A 13,736-nucleotide genomic window follows, 5' to 3' on the forward strand; every position below is an offset into this window, starting at 1 on the left:
TCCCTTCTGACCCTACTAACTATGAAACTATGAAACTATATGGCTCCAGTGCTACATGGCGGTGACCCTCAGATTAGGGGCCTGAGGCCGGGCAGTGCATGGCCCCTGGAGCAGAGCATCTTATCTCTGAAATGTTGCCAACTCTCACAAAAGTCTTCTGTCTCTATGCAGGTCCAACATCTGGATGCAGGGGAGAGCCCACCAGCCCCAGCAGGATTGCAGGCTCAAAGTCACCTCCACCCAGCACTGAAGCCATACAGATGCACCAGCTGTATGGGTGCCCAGGGACTATGGTAAGTCAGCTGGGCAGGCCTGGGTCTAGGTAGCCACCAGACAAGCCCCCCATCCCCACTTGCTCCCCCAGGACCGGCAGCCTGCTGGGGGCTCACCACAGGCAGTCTGCCTCCCCTGCCCCCTTCCCAGGGTGGGACAGACCAGACTGCTGGGAGCACCTGCTGCCATGGCTCCAGACCCCACTGGACCCCTGCAGGCCAACCACTCTGCTGCTCTGCCACCCAGGCGATAATGTTCAGGCATGGGGCACACAGGCTCCCAAACAACTGAAGTGAGGGGCTGGCTGCACCCCTGCCCTCCCTGCTGGAGGTTTCTCTGAGGAGGTGTCCAGAGGCCAGCCTCATGCCACACCACTGATGTACCCCAAGCATGCCCCTGCTGCATGTACCCCAAGTGGTGCACAATAAGCTGTCTGTGCAGGCTAAGGAGTGCCTCAGCCACTATGCCCTGCTGTTGCTGATTTTTCTGGAGCCTGGGCACAGATTTGGGACCCTGTGCTAAGACAGCATGGGAGGCAAGGCTGACTGCCCCACAACCTCTGCCATCATGTGGAGGGCTACCTGTGGCACTGCTACACATCCCTGCCCCCCAATGGTGAGGAGGACATCACCACCAGCATGTGCTAGCCCAGCTGCAGGGGCACAGGCTACTGAATAAAGTTTTAAACTGTATCCTGCCTTTCTGCATGCTGTGTTAAGGAACCCGGGGCCAGGGGAGTGTGGGCAGACTGGGGGAGGGACAGGGAACAGGGGCAGGGACGGCCCTCCCCATAGTGTGGGACTTACCACATGTCCAGGTTTGGCGAAGCTGACGGTTCAGTGTGGGCCTCCCCTTAACAATGGCATCTGGCTGTGCCCAGCGTCCTTGACCCACGGTGTGCAGCAGGCCAGTGCCAGGCCAAGGCCCTGCTCCCCACCGCCAGGGAGAAGCTGACACTTCTGGCAGTCAGCAGTATTATGCCTGGCCACTCCTTGTGACAGAGTCTAGGGATGCAGATCTGGTGAGGCAGCCGCTGACCAGGGCTCCCCAAGCTGCTGGTTGGTGCAGCAGCCTGGGAGGTGGGCAGGGTGGAGTGCTGAACACAGAAGACCACACCATCTAGGAGTGCCCTCATTCCCACACGCCACCTGACAGGGCCTCATAAACATGGGCGTTCAAGAGTTTTCCATGCACAAACTGCCTCTGAATCTCCACATCCCCCCCAGAGGGCCACAAGGTTGCAAATCTCCTCCTGGGTCCAGTTGGGGCCACAAGAGGAAGGCTTGGGCATGCACATGTGGGTGGGGCCGGCCCCAACAGGTAGGACCGGGAGGACATGGTGGTGCATCCCAACCCATCTGTCTGGGCCCCTATGTGGCTGTGTGGCTGGCCCTGGACAGCATGCAGGAGCACTCGGCAGAGGGGCATGGCTAGGGACTGGGAACTGCATGGCAGAGGCAAATGGGCCACAGGACTTGCAAGCACAGTAGACATTGCTGGGGGTGAGCAGCAGCAGGGAGAAGGTGCTTGGCCCTGCTGCCAGAAACAGCCAGGCAGCAGCCCTAGGGAAATCTCAGGGGTGGGCAGGGGGTGCAGCAGGCTGTCACTGACATGTGGCCAAGCAGAGGCTCTAGCTAGGGGACAGGACTGGCAGAGGCTGCTTGGGTCCTGTGTAGGAGGCACACAGGGCATGCAGTGCTCCAAGGTCCTGGTGTGTGTGCCCCAGGGCACAAAATGGCCACAGGCTTTTATAGCCTGCAGCTACCGGCTGCCAGAGAGCAGCCCAGACCTGGGGCAGGAAAGACAGCCATCCAGAAGCCCTGGGGCTGGCCTCAGGAAAGCCACCTAGTGGCTAGGCAGATTCAGCTGTAAAGTTAGTGCCAGGTTTCATCTATGCATGCATTACTGCTCTTTATTTGCGATTAACCATTTTTAGTCACATTTAGCCATTTTTATTGTGCAATAAGGGCACACACATGTAGATGTGTGCCCGTACTGCACAGCACATTAGTTAAAGACGCAGTAAAGTGTCTCATGTAGACACACCCAAAAGATATAACATTTTCAAATCATATCAGGGTTGATTAATTCTCTCCTAATTAAGGAGGGTGCTGTTGCTCTTAAAACAGAAAACAACATTACAAAAGCTAGATTCTATTCCCAATGCTACCTAATTCTCACTGTCATTTAGAGATCTTCTTATATAATGGGATGTTTTTTATTTTATAGAAACATTGTGGAACTTAATTTATTAATGGTGATAAATAATACAATCATATTATTTTCTGATCCTCAGATGAAAACTGCTGTAGGAATGCAACATGTTACTGTCCACCTATTTTACATGGTACAGATTAAATAAGGGGAAACCTTTTCTGTACTATTTTTTTGTTTCCTTTATTTTTGGGAAGATAAGACACAAACTGAATCAGATCAGAACCAAGGTTCTATTTTTTTTTTTAGATGTATGAGTGCATTGTGCTCTTCATTTGTTTGTTAAGATTGCTTGGGTAACTGCTGTTCAGATTAAACAAAATAAACGCCTTTTTCATCAGCTGATCTCCATAAATAATCTCTAATGCCATTTGCTGTGCATCAGGTCTTAGCCAAAAGAAGCAGCAGCATGAGAAATGGAAGCTGCCCTTTAAATCTTTTATGATCTAACTGATAACAAGTAAGGATGAAACTGTGTCTTGTTGCCATTCTAGACCATAATCTAGTTCAGAATACCTAGGTGGAATCTTGACTGCTGCTGATTATTGGCTTGTTGAAAATTTCAAAAGACAGTAAAGTCTGATCTAATTCATCTACTGCAGTTGTTCATTCCACTACCATATGCCAGTCATTAGTTCCATTTCATTTCTAGTCAGGATAGGGCAATGCAAGTTAATCTATGTCATTATATGATGAGTTTCAAAATGACAGCTTCCTTCAATGACAAGATGATCCAAATTACAGTCACAAAGGGGCAAAGCACCTAAAGCCAGAGGATTTCTTAGGACTTTGGCTAGGTTCCCACTGATATCAATGCAAGCACCAACAAGCACGAGAAACAGCTGACAACTACAACAAAACCAGACTTGAGCTCCACAGGAATCAGCCACTGAAAGCCATGGCAGCTTAAAAGAGCCTCTGGTGGGAATTTTTAGACAAAAGACCAAAACAGCTTGCAATGTTCTTATTATCTACAAAACAAAGTATGTTAATAAGTATGTCAAAATGTTCCCTGTTCCTGAAGTGTTTGCATTATAGACCTTTCTCCCTTTCATCATATAAAGTTGAAAAATATTATATTTAAAGGAGAACGCTTCAAGAATTTAAAGCACAACATTCATCAGCCAAAATTCTCTTAATTCTGCAATGATTTTTCCCTTTTCTTGTTACGTATGGAACACTACATTAATTGCAAATTATATTAAATTTTGCAAGTTTATTTTTCAAGTCTAGCTCTTATCCATTAACCATTTGTCATTTTAAACAGAAAGTTACACAAACAGGCAATCATTTTCTTGTTATATTTATTTATTTATCATTGTTTTGTGATTTTTTTAAAATAATGATTTATGTATCTGAAAAGAGAAAAGATGTTTGCCCATAATTCTCAGGCTCCCGGTGAGAGATGTGGCTCATTATTAAAAAGATTACAAATAATTAAGATATAAACTGCAAGTATTTATGGGCTTCATTCAAAGCTTAGTCAAAGATAGGGTTGTTGGGTTTTTTTTACTTCACTGGAGTATAGACCTGGACCTATGTAAAAAGACTGTGCATTCAAAACTGAAGGTTCAGGCTTGTTTACTTCAAGAAATCATTTGCCATTTTTCTAATATAATGCATAAAAAGATCCAGAACATAACAGGACAAGAAATGCAAAATCTACCAACATATCTCCACCACCCCCACAGTAACTACACCCCACAACAGAACCATCATCATTCCTGGATGCTACGCCTGCACCTCCAGAAATGTAATACATCTCATTCAGTGCACCAAATGCCCTGATTGAAAATACGTAGGAGAAACCAAGCAACAACTGTGCACCAGAATGAATGCACACTGGAAATCTATCAAAGACAAGAATACACAATTACCTGTGGGGGGACACTTCTTTCAGGATAATCACTCCCTCTCTGATCTCTCAGTTCTAATCCACAATGGGAACTTACAACACACCTTTCATAGATGAGCCTATGAACTTTACTTCATCAACCTACTGGATACTAAAAATCATGCACTTGATATAGACGTTGGATTTATGTCGCATTACAACCTGCCTGACATCTGATTCACCTGGTACCTGCCTAACCTGACCTCTCACATCTCTCTCCCCCACACCTTTTCTCCCCTCCCCTCCCCCTCCTCTCTGCCCTTTTTTCTTCCTGATTCCCTACCATTTCCTTTATATTTACAGCCTCTTTTTTACCTTATTATTACCATTATAGTGTTTTCTCTTTGGCTTTTTTTGTCCCCTGCTTTTCTTTGCCCTCCCTTCCCTGCTTTACCTTTTGTTTTTCTAATTTATACTCTTTTATATTTTCACTGACATCCTGTCACATTTTTAGCTTCTCTCATTCCTGCTTTCCTGATCTCCAACTATTCCCTTTTTCACAGACAGACACTTCTCAACCTTGTATTTTATCAATGTTGTCTCTCTCTGACCCTTTTTTCTCTTTCCCCCTGCTCTCTTCCCCCTCCCCTCCCCTGCTTTACCTTTTCTCTTGCTTATTTCTTATTTCCATTTTCATTGACATCCTACCACACTTTTAGCTTCTCTCATTCCATAGAGTATCAGACCAGCAGAGACTCCCTATGCCTTGCAAAAGATGACTGAGCCCAAAAGCTTGCTAAGAACTTTTTTCCCAACTACTCAATGGGTCTAATAAAAGATATCCAATCAAACCAACAAACCTTGCCTGCCTATGCATAAAAATATTAATTCACTGGAGCAATGATATTTCTTTTTTATAGAATTGAATATGATAGTATTTTTCCCTATAGAGAAATGAAAATTTTCATGTTGAGGAATACATTCCACCAAGCAAACAACATATTGTGTACACACAGATGTTTCACTTAGACAGACCTAATTAGAGTTAGGTCTATCTATGTGTTGATCTGTACAGATCTTCAAGTATGTTTTAGCAGGCAAAAATGGCTGGCAAGATCTAAGTTAGTTCACCTGAGGAGGTGGACTATGTTAGACTGGGAAAAGGTTAGCCTGATCTAATGAACATCTGTACACATTCAGAGTGCAGCCTAGTGCCTGGGAAAGCCTAGCCATTCACTTTATCATGGGGTTGTGTATTTCCTATAACCTCCTACCCTGGTCAGGCTGTTTTTAGCCCAACCAGTTCCCCATCCCCATCAGAAAACACACCCATGGATCCACCAACCCCCACTATGCCACCAACCCTCCCCCCAGTAACACTGTTAGACCCTCCCCAATCCCATCTGCCCCTCCATCCCCGCAAATTAACCTAGATCAGATCCCCAGCACTGGCGATCATGTGCAAAAGCCAGGCCCAATCTACAATCACACAGCTTAAAATAAGCCTCATAATCATACATCAGTTATTACAAATATGTACATGTCCTCACTGTGATATACAAACATATATAACATTGGCCTAAAAGCTACATGAAAAATATATGTTAAGGACAGCTCCTGTGCTCTTAAAGTAGGATAACTGGAAGATAATATAATGATGTTAAAATAAATTGAAAAGAAAATAGATGGACCTTTTCCCTACCCTCTTATATATATAAGATGGACTTGTTGGACATGAATTTTCCCTGAACTATTAAGAGTTGAAGGTTGTGGCATTGTCAGTGGAAAAGTCATTTCTCTTTAAGTTCCATTCATGACTCATGGTCTTACATATGACTCAATATCACAATGATCAGGGCATTTTTTAATAAAACCATTTCTTATCCAGAGGATACCACCCTGAGAAATTTCTTACAGTTCTTCTAACACCATTCTACCACTATTATCCTTTTGTGGTAGAAGAGTTCTTCCTCAACTTCCACAATTGATTCATAACCCAAAAATTTGTATTGGGAAGAGGCTGTGATAATGTTTTCCAGCTTAGAAGTTTTCTCTCCTCCCACAGTGACATAAGACTAATCCAAGATGGGGGACTCATGGGTAGAGAAAAAATTATGACCCTGGATCCATCCTGCAGCCACCCAAAATACATTCTGATGATGAAAATGACAACAATTTGTGGGTTGAAGTTTCTGGTAATACCCAATCAATTTATATCCTAGAGATTCCCCACCCACCACCCCACAGTGGCACTTCAGGGCCTTATGCCTGCAGTACTACAGGAAGGGTGTGAGCCCATGGCTTTGAAGTGTGGCATGAGGGAACATCTCCCCACCCCACCCTGTATGTCTTGAGAGCTCCAAGCTCTGGCCATGGTGCTGGGGATTTCTCTGGCCAGAGTCTCAGCAATACAGCAGGGAAAGTACCCCCAACCATTGCCAGAGTCCCAACTGTTGCTGCAGTTGTAGGGGAGCAGCCCCAGGTGAACGCTGGTAAAGATCCCCCATCATGGCCAGAGCCCAAACATGAAAAGACAGCCGGTCCACTCTGGGTTTGCTATCTGACAGCTGTCAGGGAGAGTTGTGCTGGGGCAGGGGAAGGACAGACTTCCTCCTTCCAAAGTAGAAAAAGAGAAAAATCAAAGACATTTTTATAAATTTGATTTTTTAAAGAAAAGAAAAGAAAATCCTGTCAGTCACTAATGAATAATTCTTCTGATTTAATTTGACACCATTTGCTCAGCCACAAAAACTTAAAAACAACCCACATCATAACTGTTTTGTCCTTTAGGGAATACGTAAATTTCATTTTATGGCCAATTTTTTTCTAGAACATTAGTTCATCCACCCACTTACATGTCTGTTCTGGGCCAAGCAGGAAAGACATACTTTTTCAATTGCTATCTGGAAAAATAAACTGTGATTATGCCAGTTTGTAAACAGAGCTGTTTTGTGGGTGGTATTTAAAAAGTGCCATATTACTTTCTTAGCAAAAACTAAGATTTTAAAAAGTCTTGATAAAAGAGTTTCTTTTTTATATATCAAGGTTTCTAGCTTCTTTGAGCTGAAAGTTTTCTCTGTCAGGAAGCCTGGCCCGCCACCACATCACTTCACAGCCCCATCTGTTATACACACAGGCTAAATTAGAAGTACGTTCACTGAAAGCAGTGGAGCTATACTAGTGTACAAAGGCATACATGAGATAAGAATCAGCTCCAAAGAGCTTTAATGTAAGATTGATATAGCTTGTCAATTATCTGTTGGTCTGATTCTTCACTAGAGGTAAGATTCTTAAACTGCTAGGCTAGGGACAGACATGACACATAAAACAGTTTAAGTGATCAGAAACTGGTTTAAACCTGTAACAGAACAGATGTTCAGTGCACATAAACTAGTTTGAAAATGGCTGAAACCAGCTTGAGATAAACCTGGTTGAATGTAGTATTATACTTAACTGATTTGGGTCAAACTGGTTTATGCAATGTCTGTCCCAGACCCCTTGCCAGTTTAACATAAATCAGACTCCCCCAGCATCCTGGCATGCTCTCTGGGCTGGGCAGGGTTCTCTGCTCCACAACAGGGCCTGCCCCTCCTCTGTGCTCCTTGGCTACAGCTCCAGCAGAGACTTGCAGGCTGCTCCCCCCACCCCACACACACCACTCCCTGCTAAACAGGAATCCCCCTCTCCCCTCTGCCTTGCTGACAGGAATTTGTGCATTAGTTAGCAGACCACATGCTGGCTATGGTCTGTGCTGTGACAAAGGAAGAATGAACAGGTAATGTCCCTCTGTTGTTTTCTTAATGGGGTGATAAACACTGAGTTGTGATAAACACTGTGATCAGTTCCCTGCTGGGATTATCTTGGCTTTCATGGGTTTAAAATGTCAAGCTTTCCAAAAATATATAGTGCTTTAGAAAATGGGTTTTTAAATAAACACTGAAAACCCAATTATCTTTCTTGTTCATAGCCAAGGGCCCAAGGCTGTAAAGTGTTTTATGTATCAATATGCATGCTCAAATACCAGAAAGCAAGTTTATTCTCATGGGCTGTCTGTTTCCTAGGAACGAACTCCATAGGTAGAGTGGTACCAGAACTTCCATAATAAGAACACCTTCCTCCTGAATCTACTAACTAGTCCTTGGACCTTCCTTGTATTTGTGTGGCTTAAATACCTGTGTAAAGCTTTTGGTAGGTGAAGACAATGGCAAACAATGCTCATCCCCATTTCCTAGAAAGAGTAACCCTTTTATCTGCTCTAGGTTATACAGTTTTTTTCCCCTTCCATTTCTCAGTTTTTCTATCCAGTCACTTTTAGGGTACACACAGATATTACATTTAGGTTGACCTAACTAAGGTGAATAAACTGTGTAGGTGAACTTACTTAGACCAAGAATGTGTTAACCTGATCCAGCAAATGTCTGCACAGGTTTGGAGAGCAGCCCCAGGGCTGGGAAAGCCCAACTGCTTACCTCATGCCATGTCTGTGCTCTTCCTACCACTGACCCTGACCAACCTATTTTTAGCTCCTTTACTTCCACATCCTCAGACAGACAAGCCCCCACTGAGAGCTACAAACCTCCACTCTCACAGACCCTCTAGCCCCCTAGACCCACAACCTTCCACAGACCAAGTAGCCTCACTGATTCTGTTATCCCCTCCTCCAACCACTTTACTTACACTGGATTCTCCGTGCAGCTCCAGGCACTAGTAAATGCCTGTACACGCCACTCCCAGTTGATAATGATGTAACTTAAAGTAAGCCATGAACTCATAGACTGAATGCAGTGAACTTTTGTACACACCCTCAGTCTCTCATAAATGCATGAAGAAATGTAACTCAGGTAACAGTAGATCATGACAGAACTGTCTTCATGCTCTGTATATGCAGAAAGCACATCACTGATTGATTCCTATCAACTTAATAGAATCAATTCAGTACTCAGCTACTTTAAATATCTACTTTGTCTTACCTTCTGACATTGCCTACATCTAAATCATAATTGTGCACTTAATTTAAGAATCAAAGTAGATTATAAGCAATAAGTAATATATTTTAAAAGTAACTAGTTATCTCTGATGCCCAACTTGACATGTCTTAAAAATATCAACTATTCAGAACTTTATAAAAACAACAAGACTCTTTAGGGTGTCTCACAAAAGCACACCCAAAAATTGAGGCAGCCAAAATTATTACCTGCTTGCAAAATACTTGGGCTAAATAAGTTCCATAATTATATTTTCACTAGTCATCTGAGAAAAACTCAATATCCAAAATGTTCATTTAGCAGGATTTTGCATGCAATGTTCAGACATCTCCACTTGCAACAGGTGTCACTCTATGGAATATTTTTAGCTATTTTCACATTGTGAACTAGTGTTATCATTTGTATTATAATAGCAAATAAATGGATTAATCAGGGGACAGGGCCTCATTCTAGTAAGCACTGTACAAATACTCATTAAATTCTCTTTCCTTAAACTGTAAGTTTCTTGAGACAGGAATGCTCATATTAGTGAGTGCATCTATACATGCAATTAATGCAAAGCAATAAACGGTGGAGCATCTTGTTGGCTACAAAGAACCAACTCACAGGATCATCATAAATTCTAGTTTATTGAATGGGATGTGAAGTTAGCAATAAAACCATAAATGCAAACTTTGAGTTATGGGTGGTACTGGTCACCTTAGCATACACACACACACATGCACTCACTCATTAAAACCCATGTGGTATAGTTTATAGTAGCTGCTGTAGTGATTGTGAGAGCACTGGTGTCAGTATATCTACCTAGCCGAGGCCCTGGAGTCTGCTGTTGATGGTCAGCTTCCTTCAAGGCAATGTCTTCTCCAGAAGGGGGTCACCTGCTTGTCCTTCTGTCTCCATAGGTTAGGTGCTGCATGACAGGGCACCACTGAGTGTCACCCTTCACTGCCTTTTCTCTCTTTCTGGCAGACTTTTGTGATTGCCCAGCATCATCTTGGCTGCCTAATCCAGAGGTTGCTGTCCCACGTGGGTCTTGAGTAGTACCTGACAGCTATTACTCACAGGGGTCTTGCCTGCTGGTAGTGCAGTTTCAGAAGTCAGTTTATAATTTTGATTAATTAACAGTGGTATTGTTAAGGGTTGCAGGAATAGTCAATAGGGTAGGTGCTCATTTCCAGGAATCAGTTCTTTACCTTGATTAGCTTAAAATGGAGTTCCTTTGGCTAGACTATTGTCACTTAGTTACCTATTGATGATCACATTTGCTCGCATTCACTCAAGGGACTACCCAATATAGCAGATTTTATCACTTTACCATTACAATTTCAATGCAGTTTTTAACAATGGTCCAGGGTATAACTTCATTCTACAGGGAGTACATTCCTTAAGGGTTTAAAAGTATAAAATATAAGATACAAAATGCCATGGTAAAAATGAGACAGATGAAATATAAAAATTTACTGTGAGAAATATATAAAAATGCAATGTGATGTAATGAGGATCAAAGGCTACTGGAGACAGTGAGTGAGTTAACACCAGGACATATTTACAGTCCTTGCAGTAGATATTTGGGGGCGGGGGGGTTGTTTTCTTTAGTGACACTGAGCTTAATTGATATGTAGATGTAGATGTAGTTTCTATATTTCTCCTACAGAAAGCTACTTCAGCTTTTTGGCTTGCTCTGAGCTTTGCCACACCCATGCAATGAGTGAGCTAGGTCTCTGCCAATACTTAGAAGGAAAAGAAATTCACAAAATGGGGGGGGGGCTGCAGCAAGAAGGGGCTTCTGTTATATCAATATCCAGAAGGGAAATGTACAAAGGACTATCACACCAGAGTTTATTGCTTCTCAGCATCGTGTTTACACATGCTGGGGCACAAGGGTGCTTCACTATGGGACTAACGGGCAGGAAGCCCATACTGAAGCACCTTCATGCCCCCAGCAGGATCTACATGTTCATTGCTGTACAGTAAATAATGCTGCCTCAGGATAGTACTTGTATAAAAAATCACAAATTCTCTGATAAAAAATCCAGAGAATGGGGGAAATGAGGAGGGGGCACAGATTGAGAATGAGGGAGGAGTGCATCTCTGTGCCTGCTCCCGGGGAGGGGAGGGGGGGGCAAGGGAAGTGGTGCCCCTCTGCAGGCCACACATGTGCTGCCCGGCCAGGAGTAGGGGAAGCTGGATGGGGGTTGAGGAAGCAAGGGTGTGTTGGGGGAAGACATGGATGGGGCCTCTGCAGGCCACACACGGATGCCCAGCTGGAGGGGAAAGGGAGGGGGGTCTCGCACATGGCAGCCACCACCACCACTGCACTGCCACCACTGCACCTCACACTGCTTGCCTGTGGCCAGTGGTGGGAAAGACGCACAGGATGTGGGGTGCAGTGGCAGCCACCATGTGTGAGCCCCCACTCCCTCCTGGCCAGGCAAGCGTGTGCAGAGGGGCACTGCTGCCCTCGCCCCCCTGGCCCTGCTCTGGGTAAGCAGCACAAGGCATGGTGGTGGCGATACAGTGGTGCTGGCACATAGTGGGCACCACTGTCACCACACTGCTGCTGGCAGCCGCCACCACACTGTTGCCATCAGCTGCCCCCACACCACAACTCTGCTCATGCAGCAGTGGCCACCAGCACCAGCTGGCAGGCACTCCATGTCTTACCCCAACACATCCTGGCTGCCTCAGCCCCCAACCAGCTTCTCCCCTGGCTCTGCCCCACAACCCCCAAGTTCCACTTACCTCCCCGAACAAAGAAGACTGATCGTCCTCCTGCAGCAGCCTCTGGTAAGTGATTGCATCAGGTCCCACACTTTACCCCTCTCCCTCCCGCTCTGGGCAGGGCTGGGCCTTTCCCACCCCTTTTGCAAACAGCACTTGCAGGCTGGAACTCAGACAGCCTGCAGAGCTCTTTGCAAACAGGGAGAAATCCACAGGTTTCCCTGCTAAAAGGGAAAATCTGTGTTTTCTCCAATTAAAATGGGAAATCTGTGGTTTTCTCCATTTTTCCATGGGAAACAGAAAACCCAGATCCCTGGTGATCCTGGAATTGGCCTATGGCAGGTCTGAGAACAGAATTCCAGTCTCCTAACTCCCAATTCACACAGAAGTAATCACTAGATCCCACTGTGTCTCCTGTCATATAATCTTTAACATTAACAGGAGTCTTTGAACCATGCTATGCTAAACTAGTGCTACAGAGAAAAGCAAGTGGAACATGTATGGATAAGTAGTCCAGAGCAACAATTGCAGTATTCACTGGCTTCTGCAATTTAATGAAAACAGTCTCAATCAGGGGCAGGTCTCAGCCAGCTCCAGACTGGGCTGGGAGCCCTCCTCATGCAGGGAGCTTACAGCTCTTCCTCTGTGATCACGATCATGGAGCAGGGGCTAGGAACTGGTTTGCAGCCCCAACTTTGTGTTCACAGAGTGGGGGCTGGAGACAATCATCTCCCAGCCCCTGCTCCGCAATCATGACTGAGAGCTCCATGCTGCCAGGGAAGGAGGGACATTGTCCATGACTGGGATCCACCATTGGAGCCTACTTCAGCAGCAGGCAGCTCCTAGGGGCGGGGAGAAATCTCCCACCCCCTGCTTTCTGGCAGTCTGGGAGCAATTTTCTCCTTGTCAACCATCTACATGTGCCCTACTGTGCAGTAATTACTTGCAGGTAAATTTGCTACTTGTATTTACAGGTAGGACATTTACTCACAATTGGAGCAAATTACTGTGCAGTAAGAAGCTGCATATGTAGACAGTGGTGCTTACTATGTAGTAATTAGCTCTACTGTGCAGTAAAGCAAATGTAAGTAGCAAATTTAAGTGGGATTAGTTACTGTGCAAGTTTGCTCCCTGGTCTGGCCAGGCATTAAGCTGTGCTGTTTGGGGGTTTGGGGACAGTCCTTCCCCCTGGAGTAGTGGTGTCCCCCAGGGCCAGACATGGTGGGGGGGGACTAGCTGGCCCTATTCTGCCCCAACCCTCAGGTGCCTGATCCAACTTTCATGGAGCCTGCCAGGGCTACCAAGGCCTCATGCAACGTCCCCACTGGCTCATGCTGCCCCAGCAGCCCCTGCTTCCCCCCTGCACTGCCTCTGGGGTAAGCCACCCCTTCCTAGATGGACCCCAGCCTCCTGGAAGCCACAGAAGCCCCCAGAGCTGAAAAGCAGCCATGGGACCGATGCTATTCTGGCAAAGCCTCCCCACTCATAGATTCATACATAGATTCATAGATTAAGGGTCGGAAGGGACCTAGTAGATCTTCTAGCCCGACCCCCCGCCAGGGCGGGAGAACAACAAAAAACCCCAAAAAGAGAAATGGGACTCAAACGAGTCCAGCCAGGTAGGCATCCAGCCTCTTCTTAAAGACCCCCAGGGTAGGGGCCAGCACCACTTCCCTTGGAAGTTGGTTCCAGCTCCTAGCCGCCCTAAC

Source organism: Gavialis gangeticus, unplaced genomic scaffold, assembly GCF_001723915.1.
Source record: "Gavialis gangeticus isolate Ggan-Ray unplaced genomic scaffold, GavGan_comp1, whole genome shotgun sequence".
Lineage (NCBI taxonomy): Eukaryota > Metazoa > Chordata > Crocodylia > Gavialidae > Gavialis > Gavialis gangeticus.